This window comes from Macaca nemestrina, chromosome 15, assembly GCF_043159975.1.
Source record: "Macaca nemestrina isolate mMacNem1 chromosome 15, mMacNem.hap1, whole genome shotgun sequence".
Lineage (NCBI taxonomy): Eukaryota > Metazoa > Chordata > Mammalia > Primates > Cercopithecidae > Macaca > Macaca nemestrina.
The window spans coordinates 80,714,510-80,736,497 of NC_092139.1; positions in this window are offsets into that span (position 1 = coordinate 80,714,510).

The window sequence follows — 21,988 nt, forward strand, 5'->3', positions numbered from 1 at the left end:
GAAGAATATAGGGCCAAAGGAAATATCCTTCGTTAACAAAGAGAAAGAAGCTTTATGAGAAACTTCTTTGTGTTCTGTGAAATCATCTCACAGAGTTACAGCTTTCCCCTCAAGAAGCCTGTCGCTAAGACAGTTCTTGTGGAATTGGCAAAGTGGTATTTGGAAGCCCATAGAGGGCTATGGTGAAAAAGGAAATATCCTCAGATGAAATCTGGAAAGAAGATTTCTGAAAAACTGCTTGGTGTTCTGTTAATTCATCTCACAGTGTTACATCTGTACTTCGTGGATGTCTTTGATAGTCTTATTTCTGTGGAATCAGAGAACAGATATTTCGGATCCCTTTGAACACAATAGCGCCAAAGGAAATGTCCTCCGATAACAAAGAGAAAGAAGCTTTCTGAGAAACTTCTTTGCGTTCTGTGAAATCATCTCACAGAGTTACAGCTTTCCCCTCAGGAAGCCTTTCGCTAAGACAGTTCTTGTGGAATTGGCAAAGTGATATTTGGAAGCCCATAGAGGGCTATGGTGAAAAAGGAAATATCCTCAGATGAAATCTGGAAAGAAGCTTTCTGAGAAACTGCTTAGTGTTCTGTTAATTCATCTCACAGAGTTACATCTGTATTTCGTGGATCTCTTTGCTAGCCTTTTTTATGTGGAATCTGTGAAGAGATATTTCGGATCCCTTTGAAGACTATAGAGCCAAAGGAAATATCCTCTGATAACAAAGAGAAAGAAGCTTTCTGAGAAGCTTCTTTGTGTTCTGTGAAATCATCTCACAGAGTTACAGCTTTCCCCTCAAGAAGCCTTTCACTAAGACAGTTCTTGTGGAATTGGCAAAGTGATATTTGGAAGCCCATAGAGGGCTAGGGTGAAAAAGGAAATATCCTCAGGTGAAATATGGAAAGAAGCTTTCTGAGAAACTGCTTAGTGTTCTGTTAATTCATCTCACAGAGTTACATCTGTATTTCGTGGATCTCTTTGCTAGCCGTATTTCTGTGGAATCTGAGAACAGATATTTCGGATCCCTTTGAAGACTATAGGGGCAAAGGAAATATCCTCCGATAAAAAAGAGAAAGAAGCTTTCTTGGAAACTTCTTTGTGTTCTGTGAAATCGTCTGACAGAGTTACAGCTTTCCCCTCAAGAAGCCTTTCGCTAAGACAGTTCTTGTGGAATTGGCAAAGTGATATTGGGAAGCCCATAGAGGGCTATGGTGAAAAAGGAAATATCCTCAGATGAAATCTGGAAAGCAGCTTTCCGAGAAACCGCTTAGTGTTCTGTTAATCCATCTCACAGAGTTACATCTGTATTTCGTGGATCTCTTTGCTAGCCTTATTTCTGTGGAATCTGAGAATAGATATTTCGGATCCCTTTGAAGACTATAGGACCAAAGGAAATATCCTCCGATAACAAAGAGAAAGAAGCTTTCTGAGAAACTTCTTTGCATTCTGTGAAATCAACTCACAGAGTTACAGCTTTCCCCTCAAGAAGCCTTTCGCTAAGACAGTTCTTGTGGAATTGGCAAAGTGATATTTGGAAGCCCATAGAGGGCTATGGTGAAAAAGGAAATATCCTCGGATGAAATCTGGAAAGAAGATTTCTGAAAAACTGCTTGGTGTTCTGTTAATTCATCTCACAGAGTTACATCTGTACTTCGTGGATGTCTTTGATAGTCTTATTTCTGTGGAATCAGAGAACAGATATTTCGGATCCCTTTGAACACAATAGCGACAAAGGAAATGTCCTCCGATAACAAAGAGAAAGAAGCTTTCTGAGAAACTTCTTTGCGTTCTGTGAAATCATCTCACAGAGTTACAGCTTTCCCCTCAAGAAGACTTTCGCTAAGAGAGTTCTTGTGGAATTGGCGAAGTGATATTTGGAAGCCCGTAGAGGGCTATGGTGAAAATGGAAATATCCTCAGATGAAATCTGGAAAGAAGCTTTCTGAGAAACTGCTTAGTGTTCTGATAATTCATCTCACAGAGTTACATCTGTATTTCGTGGATCTCTTTGCTAGCCTTATTTCTGTGGAATCTGAGAACAGATATTTCGGATCCCATTGAAGCCTATAGGGCCAAAGGAAATATCCTCTGATAACAAAGAGAAAGAAGCTTTCTGAGAAACTTCTTTGCATTCTGTGAAATCATCTCACAGAGTTACAGATTTCCCCTCAAGAAGCCTTTCGCTACCACAGTTCTTGTGTTATTGAAAAAGTGATATTTGAATGCCCTTAGAGGGCTATGGTGAAAAAGGAAATATCCTCAGATGAAATCTGGAAAGAAGCTTTCTGAGAAACTGCTTAGTGTTCTGTTAATTCATCTCACAGAGTTACATCTGTATTTCGTGGATCTCTTTGCTAGCCTTATTTCTGTGGAATCTGAGAACAGATATTTCGGATCCCATTGAAGAATATAGGGCTAAAGGAAATATCCTTCGTTAACAAAGAGAAAGAAGCTTTATGAGAAACTTCTTTGTGTTCTGTGAAATCATCTCACAGAGTTACAGCTTTCCCCTCAAGAAGCCTGTCGCTAAGACAGTTCTTGTGGAATTGGCAAAGTGGTATTTGGAAGCCCATAGAGGGCTATGGTGAAAAAGGAAATATCCTCAGATGAAATCTGGAAAGAAGATTTCTGAAAAACTGCTTGGTGTTCTGTTAATTCATCTCACAGTGTTACATCTGTACTTCGTGGATGTCTTTGATAGTCTTATTTCTGTGGAATCAGAGAACAGATATTTCGGATCCCTTTGAACACAATAGCGCCAAAGGAAATGTCCTCCGATAACAAAGAGAAAGAAGCTTTCTGAGAAACTTCTTTGCGTTCTGTGAAATCATCTCACAGAGTTACAGCTTTCCCCTCAGGAAGCCTTTCGCTAAGACAGTTCTTGTGGAATTGGCAAAGTGATATTTGGAAGCCCATAGAGGGCTATGGTGAAAAAGGAAATATCCTCAGATGAAATCTGGAAAGAAGCTTTCTGAGAAAATGCTTAGTGTTCTGTTAATTCATCTCACAGAGTTACATCTGTATTTCGTGGATCTCTTTGCTAGCCTTTTTTATGTGGAATCTGTGAAGAGATATTTCGGATCCCTTTGAAGACTATAGAGCCAAAGGAAATATCCTCTGATAACAAAGAGAAAGAAGCTTTCTGAGAAGCTTCTTTGTGTTCTGTGAAATCATCTCACAGAGTTACAGCTTTCCCCTCAAGAAGCCTTTCGCTAAGACAGTTCTTGTGGAATTGGCAAAGTGATATTTGGAAGCCCATCGAGGGCTAGGGTGAAAAAGGAAATATCCTCAGGTGAAATATGGAAAGAAGCTTTCTGAGAAACTGCTTAGTGTTCTGTTAATTCATCTCACAGAGTTACATCTGTATTTCGTGGATCTCTTTGCTAGCCGTATTTCTGTGGAATCTGAGAACAGATATTTCGGATCCCTTTGAAGACTATAGGGGCAAAGGAAATATCCTCCGATAAAAAAGAGAAAGAAGCTTTCTTGGAAACTTCTTTGTGTTCTGTGAAATCGTCTGACAGAGTTACAGCTTTCCCCTCAAGAAGCCTTTCGCTAAGACAGTTCTTGTGGAATTGGCAAAGTGATATTGGGAAGCCCATAGAGGGCTATGGTGAAAAAGGAAATATCCTCAGATGAAATCTGGAAAGCAGCTTTCCGAGAAACCGCTTAGTGTTCTGTTAATCCATCTCACAGAGTTACATCTGTATTTCGTGGATCTCTTTGCTAGCCTTATTTCTGTGGAATCTGAGAATAGATATTTCGGATCCCTTTGAAGACTATAGGACCAAAGGAAATATCCTCCGATAACAAAGAGAAAGAAGCTTTCTGAGAAACTTCTTTGCATTCTGTGAAATCAACTCACAGAGTTACAGCTTTCCCCTCAAGAAGCCTTTCGCTAAGACAGTTCTTGTGGAATTGGCAAAGTGATATTTGGAAGCCCATAGAGGGCTATGGTGAAAAAGGAAATATCCTCGGATGAAATCTGGAAAGAAGATTTCTGAAAAACTGCTTGGTGTTCTGTTAATTCATCTCACAGAGTTACATCTGTACTTCGTGGATGTCTTTGATAGTCTTATTTCTGTGGAATCAGAGAACAGATATTTCGGATCCCTTTGAACACAATAGCGCCAAAGGAAATGTCCTCCGATAACAAAGAGAAAGAAGCTTTCTGAGAAACTTCTTTGCGTTCTGTGAAATCATCTCACAGAGTTACAGCTTTCCCCTCAAGAAGACTTTCGCTAAGAGAGTTCTTGTGGAATTGGCGAAGTGATATTTGGAAGCCCGTAGAGGGCTATGGTGAAAATGGAAATATCCTCAGATGAAATCTGGAAAGAAGCTTTCTGAGAAACTGCTTAGTGTTCTGATAATTCATCTCACAGAGTTACATCTGTATTTCGTGGATCTCTTTGCTAGCCTTATTTCTGTGGAATCTGAGAACAGATATTTCGGATCCCATTGAAGCCTATAGGGCCAAAGGAAATATCCTCTGATAACAAAGAGAAAGAAGCTTTCTGAGAAACTTCTTTGCATTCTGTGAAATCATCTCACAGAGTTACAGATTTCCCCTCAAGAAGCCTTTCGCTACCACAGTTCTTGTGTTATTGAAAAAGTGATATTTGAATGCCCTTAGAGGGCTATGGTGAAAAAGGAAATATCCTCAGATGAAATCTGGAAAGAAGCTTTCTGAGAAACTGCTTAGTGTTCTGTTAATTCATCTCACAGAGTTACATCTGTATTTCGTGGATCTCTTTGCTAGCCTTATTTCTGTGGAATCTGAGAACAGATATTTCGGATCCCATTGAAGAATATAGGGCTAAAGGAAATATCCTTCGTTAACAAAGAGAAAGAAGCTTTATGAGAAACTTCTTTGTGTTCTGTGAAATCATCTCACAGAGTTACAGCTTTCCCCTCAAGAAGCCTGTCGCTAAGACAGTTCTTGTGGAATTGGCAAAGTGGTATTTGGAAGCCCATAGAGGGCTATGGTGAAAAAGGAAATATCCTCAGATGAAATCTGGAAAGAAGATTTCTGAAAAACTGCTTGGTGTTCTGTTAATTCATCTCACAGTGTTACATCTGTACTTCGTGGATGTCTTTGATAGTCTTATTTCTGTGGAATCAGAGAACAGATATTTCGGATCCCTTTGAACACAATAGCGCCAAAGGAAATGTCCTCCGATAACAAAGAGAAAGAAGCTTTCTGAGAAACTTCTTTGCGTTCTGTGAAATCATCTCACAGAGTTACAGCTTTCCCCTCAAGAATCCTTTCGCTAAGACAGTTCTTGTGGAATTGGCAAAGTGATATTTGGATGCCCACATAGGGCTATGGTGAAAAAGGAAATATCCTCAGATGAAATCTGGAAAGAAGCTTTCTGAGAAACTGCTTATTGTTCTGTTAATTCATCTCACAGAGTTACATCTGTATTTCTTGGATCTCTTTGCTAGCCTTATTTCTGTGGAATCTGAGAACAGATATTTCGGATCCCTTTGAAGACAATAGCGCCAAAGATAATATCCTCCGATAACAAAGAGAAAGAAGCATTCTGAGAAACTTCTTTGCTTTCTGTGAAATCATCTCACAGAGTTACAGCTTTCCCCTCAGGAAGCCTTTCGCTAAGACAGTTCTTGTGGAATTGGCAAAGTGATATTTGGAAGCCCATAGAGGGCTATGGTGAAAAAGGAAATATCCTCAGATGAAATCTGGAAAGAAGCTTTCTGAGAAACTGCTTAGTGTTCTGTTAATTCATCTCACAGAGTTACATCTGTATTTCGTGGATCTCTTTGCTAGCCTTTTTTATGTGGAATCTGTGAACAGATATTTCGGATCCCTTTGAAGACTATAGAGCCAAAGGAAATATCCTCTGATAACAAAGAGAAAGAAGCTTTCTGAGAAGCTTCTTTGTGTTCTGTGAAATCATCTCACAGAGTTACAGCTTTCCCCTCAAGAAGCCTTTCGCTAAGACAGTTCTTGTGGAATTGGCAAAGTGATATTTGGAAGCCCATAGAGGGCTATGTTGAAAAAGGAAATATCCTCAGATGAAAACTGGAAAGAATCTTTCTTAGAAACTGCTCAGGGTTCTTAATTCATGTCACAGAGTTTCATCTGTATTTCCTGGATCTCTTTGCTAGCCTTATTTCTGTGGAATCTGAGAACAGATATTTCGGATCCCATTGAAGAATATAAGGCCAAAGGAAATATCCTCCGATAACAAAGAGAAAGAAGCTTTCTGAGAAACTTCTTTGCGTTCTGTGAAATCACCTCACAGAGTTACAGCTTTCCCCTCAAGAAGCCTTTCGCTAAGACGGTTCTTGTGGAATTGGCGAAGTGATATTTGGAAGCCCATAGAGGGCTATGGTGAAAAAGGAAATATCCTCAGATGAAATCTGGAAAGAAGCTTTCTGAGAAACTGCTTAGTGTTCTGTTAATTCATCTCACAGAGTTACATCTGTATTTCGTGGATCTCTTTGCTAGCCTTATTTCTGTGGAATCTGAGAACAGATATTTCGGATCCCATTGAAGCCTATAGGGCCAAAGGAAATATCCTCTGATAACAAAGAGAAAGAAGCTTTCTGAGAAACTTCTTTGCATTCTGTGAAATCATCTCACAGAGTTACAGATTTCCCCTCAAGGAGCCTTTCGCTACTACACTTCTTGTGTTATTGAAAAAGTGATATTTGGAAACCCTTAGAGGGCTATGGTGAAAAAGGAAATATCCTCAGATGAAATCTGGAAAGAAGCTTTCTGAGAAACTGCTTAGTGTTCTGTTAATTCATCTAACAGAGTTACATCTGTATTTCGTGGATCTCTTTGCTAGCCTTATTTCTGTGGAATCTGAGAACAGATATTTCGGATCCCATTGAAGACTATAGGGCCAAAGGAAATATCCTTCGATAACAAAGAGAAAGAAGCTTTCTGAGAAACTTCTTTGTGTTCTGTGAAATCATCTCACAGAGTTACAGCTTTCCCCTCAAGAAGCCTTTCGCTAAGACAGTTCTTGTGGAATTGGCAAAGTGATATTTCGAAGCCCATAGAGGGCTAGTGTGAAAAAGGAAATATCCTCAGATGAAATCTGGAAAGAAGCTTTCTGAGAAACTGCTTGGTGTTCTGTTAATTCATATCACAGAGTTATATCTGTTTTTCGTGGATCTCTTTGCTAGCCTTATTTCTGTGGAATCTGAGAACAGATAATTCGGATCCCTTTGAAGAGTATAGGGCCAAAGGAAATATCCTCTGATAACAAAGAGAAAGAAGCTTTCTCAGAAACTTCTTTGTGTTCTGTGAAAACATCTGACAGAGTTACAGCTTTCCCCTCAAGAAGCCTTTCGCTAAGACAGTTCTTATGGAATTGGCAAAGTGATATTTGGAAGCCGATAGAGGGCTATGGTGAAAAAGGAAATATCCTCAGATGAAATCTGGAAAGAAGCTTTCTGAGAAACTGCTTGGAGTTCTGTTAATTCATCTCCCAGAGTGACATCTGTATTTCGTGGATCTCTTTGCTAGCCTTATTTCTGTGGAATCTGAGAACAGATATTTCGGATCCCTTTGAAGACTATAGAGCCAAAGGAAATATCCTCTGATAAAAAAGAGAAAGAATCTTACTGAGAAACTTCTTTGTGTTCTGTGAAATCATCTCACAGAGTTACAGCTTTCCCCTCAAGAAGCCTTTCGATAAGACAGTTCTTGTGGAATTTGCAAAGTGATATTTGGAAGCCCATAGAGTGCTATGTTGAAAAAGGAAATATCCTCAGCTGAAATCTGGAAAGAAGCTTTCTGAGAAACTGCTTAGTGTTCTGTTAATTCATGTCACAGAGTTACATCTGTATTTCGTGGATTTCTTTGCTAGCCTTATTTCTGTGGAATCTGAGAACAGATATTTCGGATCCCTTTGAAGACTATAGAGCCAGAGTAAATATCCTCTGATAACAAAGAGAAAGAAGCTTTCTGAGAAACTTCTTGGCGTTCTGTGAAATCATCTCACAGAGTTACAGCTTTCCCCTCAAGAAGCCTTTCACTAAGACAGTTCTTGTGGAATTGGCATAGTGATATTTGGAAGCCCATAGAGGGCTATGGTGAAAAAGGAAATATCCTCAGATGAAATCTGGAAAGAAGCTTTCTGAGAAACTGCTTAGTGTTCTTTAATTCATCTCACAGAGTTACATCTGTGTTTCGTGGATCTCTTTGCTAGCCTTATTTCTGTGGAATCTGAGAACAGATATTTCGGATCCCATTGAAGCCTATAGGGCCAAAGGAAATATCCTCTGATAACAAAGAGAAAGAAGCTTTCTGAGAAACTTCTTTGCATTCTGTGAAATCATCTCACAGAGTTACAAATTTCCCCTCAAGGAGCCTTTCGCTACTACAGTTCTTGTGTTATTGAAAAAGTGATATTTGGAAGCCCTTAGAGGGCTATGGTGAAAAAGGAAATATCCTCAGATGAAATCTGGAAAGAAGCTTTCTGAGAAACTGCTTAGTGTTCTGTTAATTCATCTCACAGAGTTACATCTGTATTTCCGGAATCTCTTTGCTAGCCTTATTTCTGTGGAATCTGAGAACAGATATTTCGGATCCCATTGAAGACTATAGGGCCAAAGGAAATATACATCGATAACAAAGAGAAAGAAGCTTTCTGAGAAACTTCTTTGTGTTCTGTGAAATCATCTCACAGAGTTACAGCTTTCCCCTCAAGAAGCCTTTCGCTAAGACAGTTCTTGTGGAATTGGCAAAGTGATATTTCGAAGCCCATAGAGGGCTAGGGTGAAAAAGGAAATATCCTCAGATGAAATCTGGAAAGAAGCTTTCTGAGAAACTGCTTGGTGTTCTGTTAATTCAAATCACAGAGTTATATCTGTATTTCGTGGATCTCTTTGCTAGCCTTATTTCTGTGGAATCTGAGAACAGATATTTCGGATCCCTTTGAAGATTAAAGGGCCAAAGGAAATATCCTCTGATAACAAAGAGAAAGAAGCTTTCTCAGAAACTTCTTTGTGTTCTGTGAAAACATCTCACAGAGTTACAGCTTTCTCCTCAAGAAGCCTTTCGCTAAGACAGTTCTTGTGGAATTGGCAAAGTGATATTTGGAAGCCCATAGAGGGCTATGGTGAAAAAGGAAATATCCTCAGCTGAAATCTGGAAAGAAGCTTTCTGAGAAACTGCTTGGAGTTCTGTTAATTCATCTCACAGAGTTACATCTGTATTTCGTGGATCTCTTTGCTAGCCTTATTTCTGTGGAATTTGAGAACAGATATTTCGGATCACTTTGAAGACTATAGAGCCAAAGGAAATATCCTCTGATAACAAAGAGAAAGAAGCTTTCTGAGAAACTTCTTTGTGTTCTGTGAAATCATCTCACAGAGTTACATCTTTCCCTTCAAGAAGGCTTTCGCTAAGACAGTTCTTGTGGAATTGGCAAGGTGATATTTGGAAGCCCATAGAGGGCTATGTTGAAAAAGGGAATATCCTCAGATGAAATCTGGAAAGAATCTTTCTGAGAACCTGCTTAGTGTTCTGTTAATTCATGTCACAGAGTTACATCTCTATTTCGTGGATCTCTTTGCTAGCCTTATTTCTGTGGTATCTGAGAACAGATATTTCGGATCCCTTTGAAGACTATAAGGCCAAAGGAAATATCCTCCGATAACAAAGAGAAAGAAGCTTTCTGAGAAACTTCTTGGCGTTCTGTGAAATCATCTCACAGAGTTACAGCTTTCCCCTCAAGAAGCCTTTCACTAAGACAGTTCTTGTGGAATTGGCAAAGTGATATTTGGAAGCCCATAGAGGGCTATGGTGAAAAAGGAAATATCCTCAGATGAAATCTGGAAAGAAGCTTTCTGAGAAACCGCTCAGTGTTCGGTTAATTCATCTCACAAAATTACATCTGTATTTCGTGGATCTCTTTGCTAGCCTTATTTCTGTGAAATCTCAGAGCAGATACTTCGGATCCCTTTGAAGATTATAGGGTCAAAGGAAATATCCTCCGATAACAAAGAGAAAGAAACTTTCTGAGAAATTTCTTTGTGTTTTGTGAAATCATCTCACAGAGTTACAATTTTCCCCTAAAGAAGTCTTTCGCTAAGACAGTTCTTGTGGAATTGGCAAAGTGATATTTGGAAGCCCAGAGAGTTCTATGGTGAAAAAGGAAATATCCTCAGATGAAATCTGGAAAGAAGCTTACTGAGAAACTGCTTAGTTTTCGGTTAATTCATCTCACAGAGTTATATCTGTATTTCATGGATCTCTTTGCTAGCCATCTTTCTGTGGAATCTGAGAACAGATATTTCGGATCCCTTTGAAGACTATAGGGCCAAAGGAAATATCCTCCGATAACAAAGAGAAAGAAGCTTTCTGAGAAACTTCTTTGCATTCTGTGAAATCATCTCACAGAGTTACAGCTTTTCCCTCAAGAAGCCTTTCGCTAAGGCAGTTCTTGTGGAATTGGCAAAGTGATATTTGGAAGCCCATAGAGGGCTATGGTGAAAAAGGAAATATGCTCAGATGAAATCTGGAAAGAAGATTTCTGAAAAACAGCTTGGTGTTCTGTTAATTCATCTCACAGAGTTACATCTGTATTTCTTGGATCTCTTTGCTAGCCTTATTTCTGTGGAATCTGAGAACAGATATTTCGGATCCTTTGAAGACAATAGCGCCAAAGATAATATCCTCCGATAACAAAGAGAAAGAAGCATTCTGAGAAACTTCTTTGCGTTCTGTGAAATCATCTCACAGAGTTACAGCTTTCCCCTCAAGAAGCCTTTCGCTAAGACAGTTCTTGTGGAATTGGCAAAGTGATATATGGAAGCCCATAGAGGGCTATGGTGAAAAAGGAAATATCCTCAGATGAAATCTGGAAAGAAGCTTTCTGAGAAACTGCTTAGTGTTCTGTTAATTCATGTCACAGAGTTACATCTGTATTTCGTGGATCTCTTTGCTAGCCTTATTTCTGTGGAATCTGAGAACAGATATTTCGGATCCCTTTGAAGACTATAGTGCCAAAGGAAATATTCTCCGATGACAAAGAGAAAGAAGCTTTCTGAGAAACTACTTTGTGTTCTGTGAAATCATCTCACAGAGTTACAGCATTCCCCTCAAAAAGTCTTTCGCTAAGACAGTTCTTGTGGAATTGGCAAAGTGATATTTGGAAGCCCATAGAGGGCTATGGTGAAAAAGGAAATATCCTCAGATGAAATCTGGAAAGAAGCTTTCTGAGAAACTGCTTGGTGTTCTGTTAATTCATCTCACAGAGTTACATCTGTATTTCGTGGATTTCTTTGCTAGCCTTATTTCTGTGAAATCTGAGAACAGATATTTCGGATCCCTTTGAAGACTATAGAGCCAGAGTAAATATCCTCTGATAACAAAGAGAAAGAAGCTTTCTGAGAAACTTCTTTGTGTTCTGTGAAATCATCTCACAGAGTTACATCTTTCCCTTCAAGAAGGCTTTCGCTAAGACAGTTCTTGTGGAATTGGCAAAGTGATATTTGGAAGCCCATAGAGGGCTATGTTGAAAAAGGAAATATCCTCAGATGAAATCTGGAAAGAATCTTTCTGAGAAACTGCTTAGTGTTCTGTTAATTCATGTCACAGAGTTACATCTGTATTTCGTGGATCTCTTTGCTAGCCTTATTTCTGTGGTATCTGAGAACAGATATTTCGGATCCCTTTGAAGACTATAAGGCCAAAGGAAATATCCTCCGATAACAAAGAGAAAGAAGCTTTCTGAGAAACTTCTTGGCGTTCTGTGAAATCATCTCACAGAGTTACAGCTTTCCCCTCAAGAAGCCTTTCACTAAGACAGTTCTTGTGGACTTGGCATAGTGATATTTGGAAGCCCATAGAGGGCTATGGTGAAAAAGGAAATATCCTCAGATGAAATCTGGAAAGAAGCTTTCTGAGAAACTGCTTAGTGTTCGGTTAATTCATCTCACAAAATTACATCTGTATTTCGTGGATCTCTTTTCTAGCCTTATTTCTGTGAAATCTCAGAGCAGATATTTCGGATCCCTTTGAAGATTATAGGGTCAAAGGAAATATCCTCCGATAACAAAGAGAAAGAAGCTTTCTGAGAAATTTCTTTGTGTTCTGTGAAATCATCTCACAGAGTTACAATTTTCCCCTAAAGAAGTCTTTCGCTAAGACAGTTCTTGTGGAATTGGCAAAGTGATATTTGGAAGCCCAGAGAGTTCTATGGTGAAAAAGGAAATATCCTCAGATAAAATCTGGAAAGAAGCTTTCTGAGAAACTGCTTTGTTTTCGGTTAATTCATCTCACAGAGTTACATCTGTATTTCATGGATCTCTTTGCTAGCCATCTTTCTGTGGAATCTGAGAACAGATATTTCAGATCCCTTTGAAGACTATAGGGCCAAAGGAAATATCCTCTGATAACAAAGAGAAAGAAGCTTTCTGAGAAACGTCTTTGCATTCTGTGAAATCATCTCACAGAGTTACAGCTTTCCCCTCAAGAAGCCTTTCGCTAAGACAGTTCTTGTGGAATTGGCAAAGTAATATTTGGAAGCCCATAGAGGGCTATGTTGAAAAAGGAAATATGCTCAGATGAAATCTGGAAAGAAGATTTCTGAAAAACAGCTTGGTGTTCTGTTAATTCATCTCACAGAGTTACATCTGTATTTCTTGAATCTCTTTGCTAGCCTTATTTCTGTGGAATCTGAGAACAGATATTTCGGATCCCTTTGAAGACAATAGCGCCAAAGATAACATCCTCTGATAACAAAGAGAAAGAAGCATTCTGAGAAACTTCTTTGCGTTCTGTAAAATCATCTCACAGAGTTACAGCTTTCCCCTCAAGAAGCCTTTCGCTAAGACAGTTCTTGTGGAATTGGCAAAGTGATATTTGGAAGCCCATAGAGGTCTATGGTGAAAAAGGAAATATCCTCAGATGAAATCTGGAAAGAAGCTTTCTGAGAAACTGCTTAGTGTTCTGTTAATTCATCTCACAGAGTTACATCTGTATTTCGTGGATCTCTTTGTAGCCTTATTTCTGTGGAATCTGAAAACAGATATTTCGGATCCCTTTTAAGACTATAAGGCCAGGGGAAATAACTTTCGATAACAAAGAGAAAGAAGCTTTCTGAGAAACTTCTTGGCGTTCTGGGAAATCATCTCACAGAGTTACAGCTTTCCCCTCAAGAAGGCTTTCGCTACGACAGTTCTTGTGTTATTTACAAAGTGATATTTGGAAGCCCTTAGATTGCTATGGTGAAAAAGGAAGTATCCTCAGATGAAATCTGGAAAGAAGCTTTCTGAGAAACTGCTTAGTGTTCTTTAATTCATCTCACAGAGTTACATCTGTATTTCGTGGAACTCTTTGCTAGCCTTATTTCTGTGGAATCTGAGAACAGATATTTCGGATCCCATTGAAGACTATAGTGCCAAAGGTAATATACTTCGATAACAACGAGAAAGAAGCTTTCTCAGAAACTTCTTAGTGTTCTGTGAAATCATCTCACAGAGTTACAGCTTTCCCCTCAAGAAGCCTTTCTCTACGACAGTTCTTGTGTTATTTACAAAGTGATATTTGGAAGCCCTTTGATTGCTATGGTGAAAAAGGAAATATCCTCAGATGAAATCTGGAAAGAAGCTTTCTGAGAAACTGCTTAGTGTTCTTTAATTCATCTGACAGAGTTACATCTGTGTTTCGTGGATCTCTTTGATAGCCTTATTTCTGTGGAATCTCAGAACAGATATTTCGGATCCCATTGAAGACTATAGTGCCAAAGGTAATATCCTTCGATAAAAAAGAGAAAGAAACTTTCTGAGAAACTTCTTTGCGTTCTGTGAAATCATCTCACAGAGTTACAGCTTTCCCCTCAAGAAGACTTTCGCTAAGACAGTTCTTGTGGAATTGGCAAAGTGATATATGGAAGCCCATAGAGGGCTAGGGTGAAAAAGGAAATATCCTCAGATGAAATCTGGAAAGAAGCTTTCTGAGAAACTGCTTAGTGTTCTGTTAATTCATGTCACAGAGTTACATCTGTATTTCGTGGATCTCTTTGCTAGCCTTATTTCTGTGGAATCTGAGAACAGATATTTCGGATCCCTTTGAAGACTATAGTGCCAAAGGAAATATTCTCCGATGACAAAGAGAAAGAAGCTTTCTGAGAAACTACTTTGTGTTCTGTGAAATCATCTCACAGAGTTACAGCATTCCCCTCAAAAAGTCTTTCGCTAAGACAGTTCTTGTGGAATTGGCAAAGTGATATTTGGAAGCCCATAGAGGGCTATGGTGAAAAAGGAAATATCCTCAGATGAAATCTGGAAAGAAGCTTTCTGAGAAACTGCTTGGTGTTCTGTTAATTCATCTCACAGAGTTACATCTGTATTTCGTGGATTTCTTTGCTAGCCTTATTTCTGTGAAATCTGAGAACAGATATTTCGGATCCCTTAGAAGACTATAGAGCCAAAGGAAATATCCTCTGATTACAAAGAGAAAGAAGCTTTCTGAGAAACTTCTTTGTGTTCTGTGAAATCATCTCAGAGAGTTACAGCTTTCCCCTCGAGAAGGCTTTCGCTAAGACAGTTCTTGTGGAATTGGCAAAGTGATATTTGGAAGCCCATAGAGAGCTATGTTGAAAAAGGAACTATCCTCAGATGAAATCTGGAAAGAATCTTTTGAGAAACTGCTTAGTGTTCTGTTAATTCATGTCACAGAGTTACATCTGTATTTCGTGGATCTCTTTGCTAGCCTTATTTCTGTGGTATCTGAGAACAGATATTTCGGATCCCTTTCAAGACTATAAGGCCAAAGGAAATATCCTCCAATAAAAAAGAGAGAGAAGCTTACTGAGAAACTTCTTTGCATTCTGTGAAATCATCTCACAGAGTTACAGCTTTCCCCTCAAGAAGCCTTTCGCTACTACAGTTCTTGTGTTATTTACAAAGTGATATTTGGAAGCCCTTTGATTGCTATGGTGAAAAAGGAAATATCCTCAGATGAAATCTGGAAAGAAGCTTTCTGAGAAACTGCTTAGTGTTCTTTAATTCATCTCACAGAGTTACATCTGTGTTTCGTGGATCTCTTTGATAGCCTTATTTCTGTGGAATCTGAGAACAGATATTTCGGATCCCATTGAAGACTATAGTGCCAAAGGTAATATCCTTCGATAAAAAAGAGAAAGAAACTTTCTGAGAAACTTCTTTGTGTTCTGTGAAATCATCTCACAGAGTTACAGCTTTCCCCTCAAGAAGACTTTCGCTAAGACAGTTCTTGTGGAATTGGCAAAGTGATATATGGAAGCCCATAGAGGGCTAGGGTGAAAAAGGAAATATCCTCAGATGAAATCTGGAAAGAAGCTTTCTGAGAAACTGCTTAGTGTTCTGTTAATTCATGTCACAGAGTTACATCTGTATTTCGTGGATCTCTTTGCTAGCCTTATTTCTGTGGAATCTGAGAACAGATATTTCGGATCCCTTTGAAGACTATAGGGCCAAAGGAAATATTCTCCGATGACAAAGAGAAAGAAGCTTTCTGAGAAACTACTTTGTGTTCTGTGAAATCATCTCACAGAGTTCCAGCATTCCCCTCAAAAAGTCTTTCGCTAAGACAGTTCTTGTGGAATTGGCAAAGTGATATTTGGAAGCCCATAGAGGGCTATGGTGAAAAAGGAAATATCCTCAGATGAAATCTGGAAAGAAGCTTTCTGAGAAACTGCTTGGTGTTCTGTTAATTCATCTCACAGAGTTACATCTGTATTTCGTGGATTTCTTTGCTAGCCTTATTTCTGTGAAATCTGAGAACAGATATTTCGGATCCCTTAGAAGACTATAGAGCCAAAGGAAATATCCTCTGATTACAAAGAGAAAGAAGCTTTCTGAGAAACTTCTTTGTGTTCTGTGAAATCATCTCAGAGAGTTACAGCTTTCCCCTCGAGAAGGCTTTCGCTAAGACAGTTCTTGTGGAATTGGCAAAGTGATATTTGGAAGCCCATAGAGAGCTATGTTGAAAAAGGAACTATCCTCAGATGAAATCTGGAAAGAATCTTTTGAGAAACTGCTTAGTGTTCTGTTAATTCATGTCACAGAGTTACATCTGTATTTCGTGGATCTCTTTGCTAGCCTTATTTCTGTGGTATCTGAGAACAGATATTTCGGATCCCTTTGAAGACTATAAGGCCAAAGGAAATATCCTCCAATAAAAAAGAGAGAGAAGCTTACTGAGAAACTTCTTTGCATTCTGTGAAATCATCTCACAGAGTTACAGCTTTCCCCTCAAGAAGCCTTTCGCTACTACAGTTCTTGTGTTATTGAAAAAGTGATATTTGGAAGCCCTTAGAGGGCTATGGTGAAAAAGGAAATATCCTCAGATGAAATCTGGAAAGAAGCTTTCTGAGAAACTGCTTAGTGTTCTGTTAATTCATCTCACAGAGTTACATCTGTATTTCGGGGATCTCTTTGCTAGCCTTATTTCTGTGGAATCTGAGAACAGATATTTCGGATCCCATTGAAGACTATAGGGCCAAACTAAATATACTTCGATAACAAAGAGAAAGAAGCTTTCTGAGAAACTTCTTTGTGTTCTGTGAAATCATCTCACAGAGTTACAGCTTTCCCCTCAAGAAGCCTTTCGCTAAGACAGTTCTTGTGGAATTGGCAAAGTGATATTTCGAAGCCCATAGAGGGCTAGGGTGAAAAAGGAAATATCCTCAGATGAAATCTGGAAAGAAGCTTTCTGAGAAACTGCTTGGTGTTCTGTTAATCCATATCACAGAGTTATATCTGTATTTCGTGGATCTCTTTGCTAGCCCTATTTCTGTGGAATCTGAGAACAGATATTTCGGATCCCCTTGAAGATTAAAGGGCCAAAGGAAATATCCTCTGATAACAAAGAGAAAGAAGCTTTCTCAGAAACATCTTTGTGTTCTGTGAAAACATCTCACAGAGTTACAGCTTTCTCCTCAAGAAGCCTTTCGCTAAGACAGTTCTTGTGGAATTGGCAAAGTGATATTTGGAAGCCCATAGAGGGCTACGGTGAAAAAGGAAATATCCTCAGATGAAATCTGGAAAGAAGCTTTCTGAGAAACTGCTTGGAGTTCTGTTAATTCATCTCACAGAGTTACATCTGTATTTCGTGGATCTCTTTGCTAGCCTTATTTCTGTGGAATTTGAGAACAGATATTTCGGATCACTTTGAAGACTATAGAGCCAAAGGAAATATCCTCTGATAACAAAGAGAAAGAAGCTTTCTGAGAAACTTCTTTGTGTTCTGTGAAATCATCTCACAGAGTTACATCTTTCCCTTCAAGAAGGCTTTCGCTAAGACAGTTCTAGTGGAATAGGCAAGGTGATATTTGGAAGCCCATAGAGGGCTATGTTGAAAAAGGGAATATCCTCAGATGAAATCTGGAAAGAATCTTTCTGAGAAACTGCTTAGTGTTCTGTTAATTCATGTCACAGAGTTACATCTGTATTTCGTGGATCTCTTTGCTAGCCTTATTTCTGTGGTATCTGAGAACAGATATTTCGGATCCCTTTGAAGACTATAAGGCCAAAGGAAATATCCTCCGATAACAAAGAGAAAGAAGCTTTCTGAGAAACTTCTTGGCGTTCTGTGAAATCATATCACAGAGTTACAGCTTTCCCCTCAAGAAGCCTTTCGCTAAGACAGTTCTTGTTGAATTGGCAAAGTAATATTTGGAAGCCCATAGAGGGCTATGTTGAAAAAGGAAATATGCTCAGATGAAATCTGGAAAGAAGATTTCTGAAAAACAGCTTGGTGTTCTGTTAATTCATCTCACAGAGTTACATCTGTATTTCTTGAATCTCTTTGCTAGCCTTATTTCTGTGGAATCTGAGAACAGATATTTCGGATCCCTTTGAAGACAATAGCGCCAAAGATAATATCCTCTGATAACAAAGAGAAAGAAGCATTCTGAGAAACTTCTTTGCGTTCTGTAAAATCATCTCACAGAGTTACAGCTTTCCCCTCAAGAAGCCTTTCGCTAAGACAGTTCTTGTGGAATTGGCAAAGTGATATTTGGAAGCCCATAGAGGTCTATGGTGAAAAAGGAAATATCCTCAGATGAAATCTGGAAAGAAGCTTTCTGAGAAACTGCTTAGTGTACTGTTAATTCATCTCACAGAGTTACATCTGTATTTCGTGCATCTCTTTGTAGCCTTATTTCTGTGGAATCTGAAAACAGATATTTCGGATCCCTTTTAAGACTATAAGGCCAGGGGAAATAACTTTCGATAACAAAGAGAAAGAAGCTTTCTGAGAAACTTCTTGGCGTTCTGGGAAATCATCTCACAGAGTTACAGCTTTCCCCTCAAGAAGACTTTCGCTACGACAGTTCTTGTGTTATTTACAAAGTGATATTTGGAAGCCCTTAGATTGCTATGGTGAAAAAGGAAGTATCCTCAGATGAAATCTGGAATGAAGCTTTCTGAGAAACTGCTTAGTGTTCTTTAATTCATCTCACAGAGTTACATCTGTATTTCGTGGAACTCTTTGCTAGCCTTATTTCTGTGGAATCTGAGAACAGATATTTCGGATCCCATTGAAGACTATAGTGCCAAAGGTAATATACTTCGATAACAACGAGAAAGAAGCTTTCTCAGAAACTTCTTAGTGTTCTGTGAAATCATCTCACAGAGTTACAGCTTTCCCCTCAAGAAGCCTTTCTCTACGACAGTTCTTGTTTTATTTACAAAGTGATATTTGGAAGCCCTTTGATTGCTATGGTGAAAAAGGAAATATCCTCAGATGAAATCTGGAAAGAAGCTTTCTGAGAAACTGCTTAGTGTTCTTTAATTCATCTCACAGAGTTACATCTGTGTTTCGTGGATCTCTTTGATAGCCTTATTTCTGTGGAATCTGAGAACAGATATTTCGGATCCCATTGAAGACTATAGTGCCAAAGGTAATATCCTTAGATAAAAAAGAGAAAGAAACTTTCTGAGAAACTTCTTTGTGTTCTGTGAAATCATCTCACAGAGTTACAGCTTTCCCCTCAAGAAGACTTTCGCTAAGACAGTTCTTGTGGAATTGGCAAAGTGATATATGGAAGCCCATAGAGGGCTAGGGTGAAAAAGGAAATATCCTCAGATGAAATCTGGAAAGAAGCTTTCTGAGAAACTGCTTAGTGTTCTGTTAATTCATGTCACAGAGTTACATCTGTATTTCGTGGATCTCTTTGCTAGCCTTATTTCTGTGGAATCTGAGAACAGATATTTCGGATCCCTTTGAAGACTATAGGGCCAAAGGAAATATCCTCCGATAACAAAGAGAAAGAAGCTTTCTGAGAAACTACTTTGTGTTCTGTGAAATCATCTCACAGAGTTACAGCATTCCCCTCAAAAAGTCTTTCGCTAAGACAGTTCTTGTGGAATTGGCAAAGTGATATTTGGAAGCCCATAGAGGGCTATGGTGAAAAAGGAAATATCCTCAGATGAAATCTGGAAAGAAGCTTTCTGAGAAACTGCTTCGTGTTCTGTTAATTCATCTCACAGAGTTACATCTGTATTTCGTGGATTTCTTTGCTAGCCTTATTTCTGTGAAATCTGAGAACAGATATTTCGGATCCCTTAGAAGACTATAGAGCCAAAGGAAATATCCTCTGATTACAAAGAGAAAGAAGCTTTCTGAGAAACTTCTTTGTGTTCTGTGAAATCATCTCAGAGAGTTACAGCTTTCCCCTCGAGAAGGCTTTCGCTAAGACAGTTCTTGTGGAATTGGCAAAGTGATATTTGGAAGCCCATAGAGAGCTATGTTGAAAAAGGAACTATCCTCAGATGAAATCTGGAAAGAATCTTTTGAGAAACTGCTTAGTGTTCTGTTAATTCATGTCACAGAGTTACATCTGTATTTCGTGGATCTCTTTGCTAGCCTTATTTCTGTGGTATCTGAGAACAGATATTTCGGATCCCTTTGAAGACTATAAGGCCAAAGGAAATATCCTCCAATAAAAAAGAGAGAGAAGCTTACTGAGAAACTTCTTTGCATTCTGTGAAATCATCTCACAGAGTTACAGCTTTCCCCTCAAGAAGCCTTTCGCTACTACAGTTCTTGTGTTATTGAAAAAGTGATATTTGGAAGCCCTTAGAGGGCTATGGTGAAAAAGGAAATATCCTCAGATGAAATCTGGAAAGAAGCTTTCTGAGAAACTGCTTAGTGTTCTGTTAATTCATCTCACAGAGTTACATCTGTATTTCGGGGATCTCTTTGCTAGCCTTATTTCTGTGGAATCTGAGAACAGATATTTCGGGTCCCATTGAAGACTATAGGGCCAAACTAAATATACTTCGATAACAAAGAGAAAGAAGCTTTCTGAGAAACTTCTTTGTGTTCTGTGAAATCATCTCACAGAGTTACAGCTTTCCCCTCAAGAAGCCTTTCGCTAAGACAGTTCTTGTGGAATTGGCAAAGTGATATTTCGAAGCCCATAGAGGGCTAGGGTGAAAAAGGAAATATCCTCAGATGAAATCTGGAAAGAAGCTTTCTGAGAAACTGCTTGGTGTTCTGTTAATAAATATCACAGAGTTATATCTGTATTTCGTGGATCTCTTTGCTAGCCTTATTTCTGTGGAATCTGAGAACAGATATTTCGGATCCCTTTGAAGATTAAAGGGCCAAAGGAAATATCCTCTGATAACAAAGAGAAAGAAGCTTTCTCAGAAACTTCTTTGTGTTCTGTGAAAACATCTCACAGAGTTACAGCTTTCTCCTCAAGAAGCCTTTCGCTAAGACAGTTCTTGTGGAATTGGCAAAGTGATATTTGGAAGCCCATAGAGGGCTACGGTGAAAAAGGAAATATCCTCAGATGAAATCTGGAAAGAAGCTTTCTGAGAAACTGCTTGGAGTTCTGTTAATTCATCTCACAGAGTTACATCTGTATTTCGTGGATCTCTTAGCTAGCCTTATTTCTGTGGAATTTGAGAACAGATATTTCGGATCACTTTGAAGACTATAGAGCCAAAGGAAATATCCTCTGATAACAAAGAGAAAGAAGCTTTCTGAGAAACTTCTTTGTGTTCTGTGAAATCATCTCACAGAGTTACATCTTTCCCTTCAAGGAGGCTTTCGCTAAGACAGTTCTTGTGGAAAAGGCAAGGTGATATTTGGAAGCCCATAGAGGGCTATGTTGAAAAAGGGAATATCCTCAGATGAAATCTGGAAAGAATCTTTCTGAGAAACTGCTTAGTGTTCTGTTAATTCATGTCACAGAGTTACATCTGTATTTCGTGGATCTCTTTGCTAGCCTTATTTCTGTGGTATCTGAGAACAGATATTTCGGATCCCTTTGAAGACTATAAGGCCAAAGGAAATATCCTCCGATAACAAAGAGAAAGAAGCTTTCTGAGAAACTTCTTGGCGTTCTGTGAAATCATATCACAGAGTTACAGCTTTCCCCTCAAGAAGCCTTTCACTAAGACAGTTCTTGTGGAATTGGCAAAGTGATATTTGGAAGCCCATAGAGGGCTATGGTGAAAAAGGAAATATCCTCAGATGAAATCTGGAAAGAAGCTTTCTGAGAAACTGCTCGGTGTTCGGTTAATTCATCTCACAAAATTACATCTGTATTTCGTGGATCTCTTTGCTAGCCTTATTTCTGTGAAATCTCAGAGCAGATACTTCGGATCCCTTTGAAGATTATAGGGTCAAAGGAAATATCCTCCGATAACAAAGAGAAAGAAACTTTCTGAGAAATTTCTTTGTGTTCTGTGAAATCATCTCACAGAGTTACAATTTTCCCCTAAAGAAGTCTTTCGCTAAGACAGTTCTTGTGGAATTGGCAAAGTGATATTTGGAAGCCCAGAGAGTAATATGGTGAAAAAGGAAATATCCTCAGATGAAATCTGGAAAGAAGCTTACTGAGAAACTGCTTAGTTTTCGGTTAATTCATCTCACAGAGTTATATCTGTATTTCATGGATCTCTTTGCTAGCCATCTTTCTGTGGAATCTGAGAACAGATATTTCGGATCCCTTTGAAGACTATAGGGCCAAAGGAAATATCCTCCGATAACAAAGAGAAAGAAG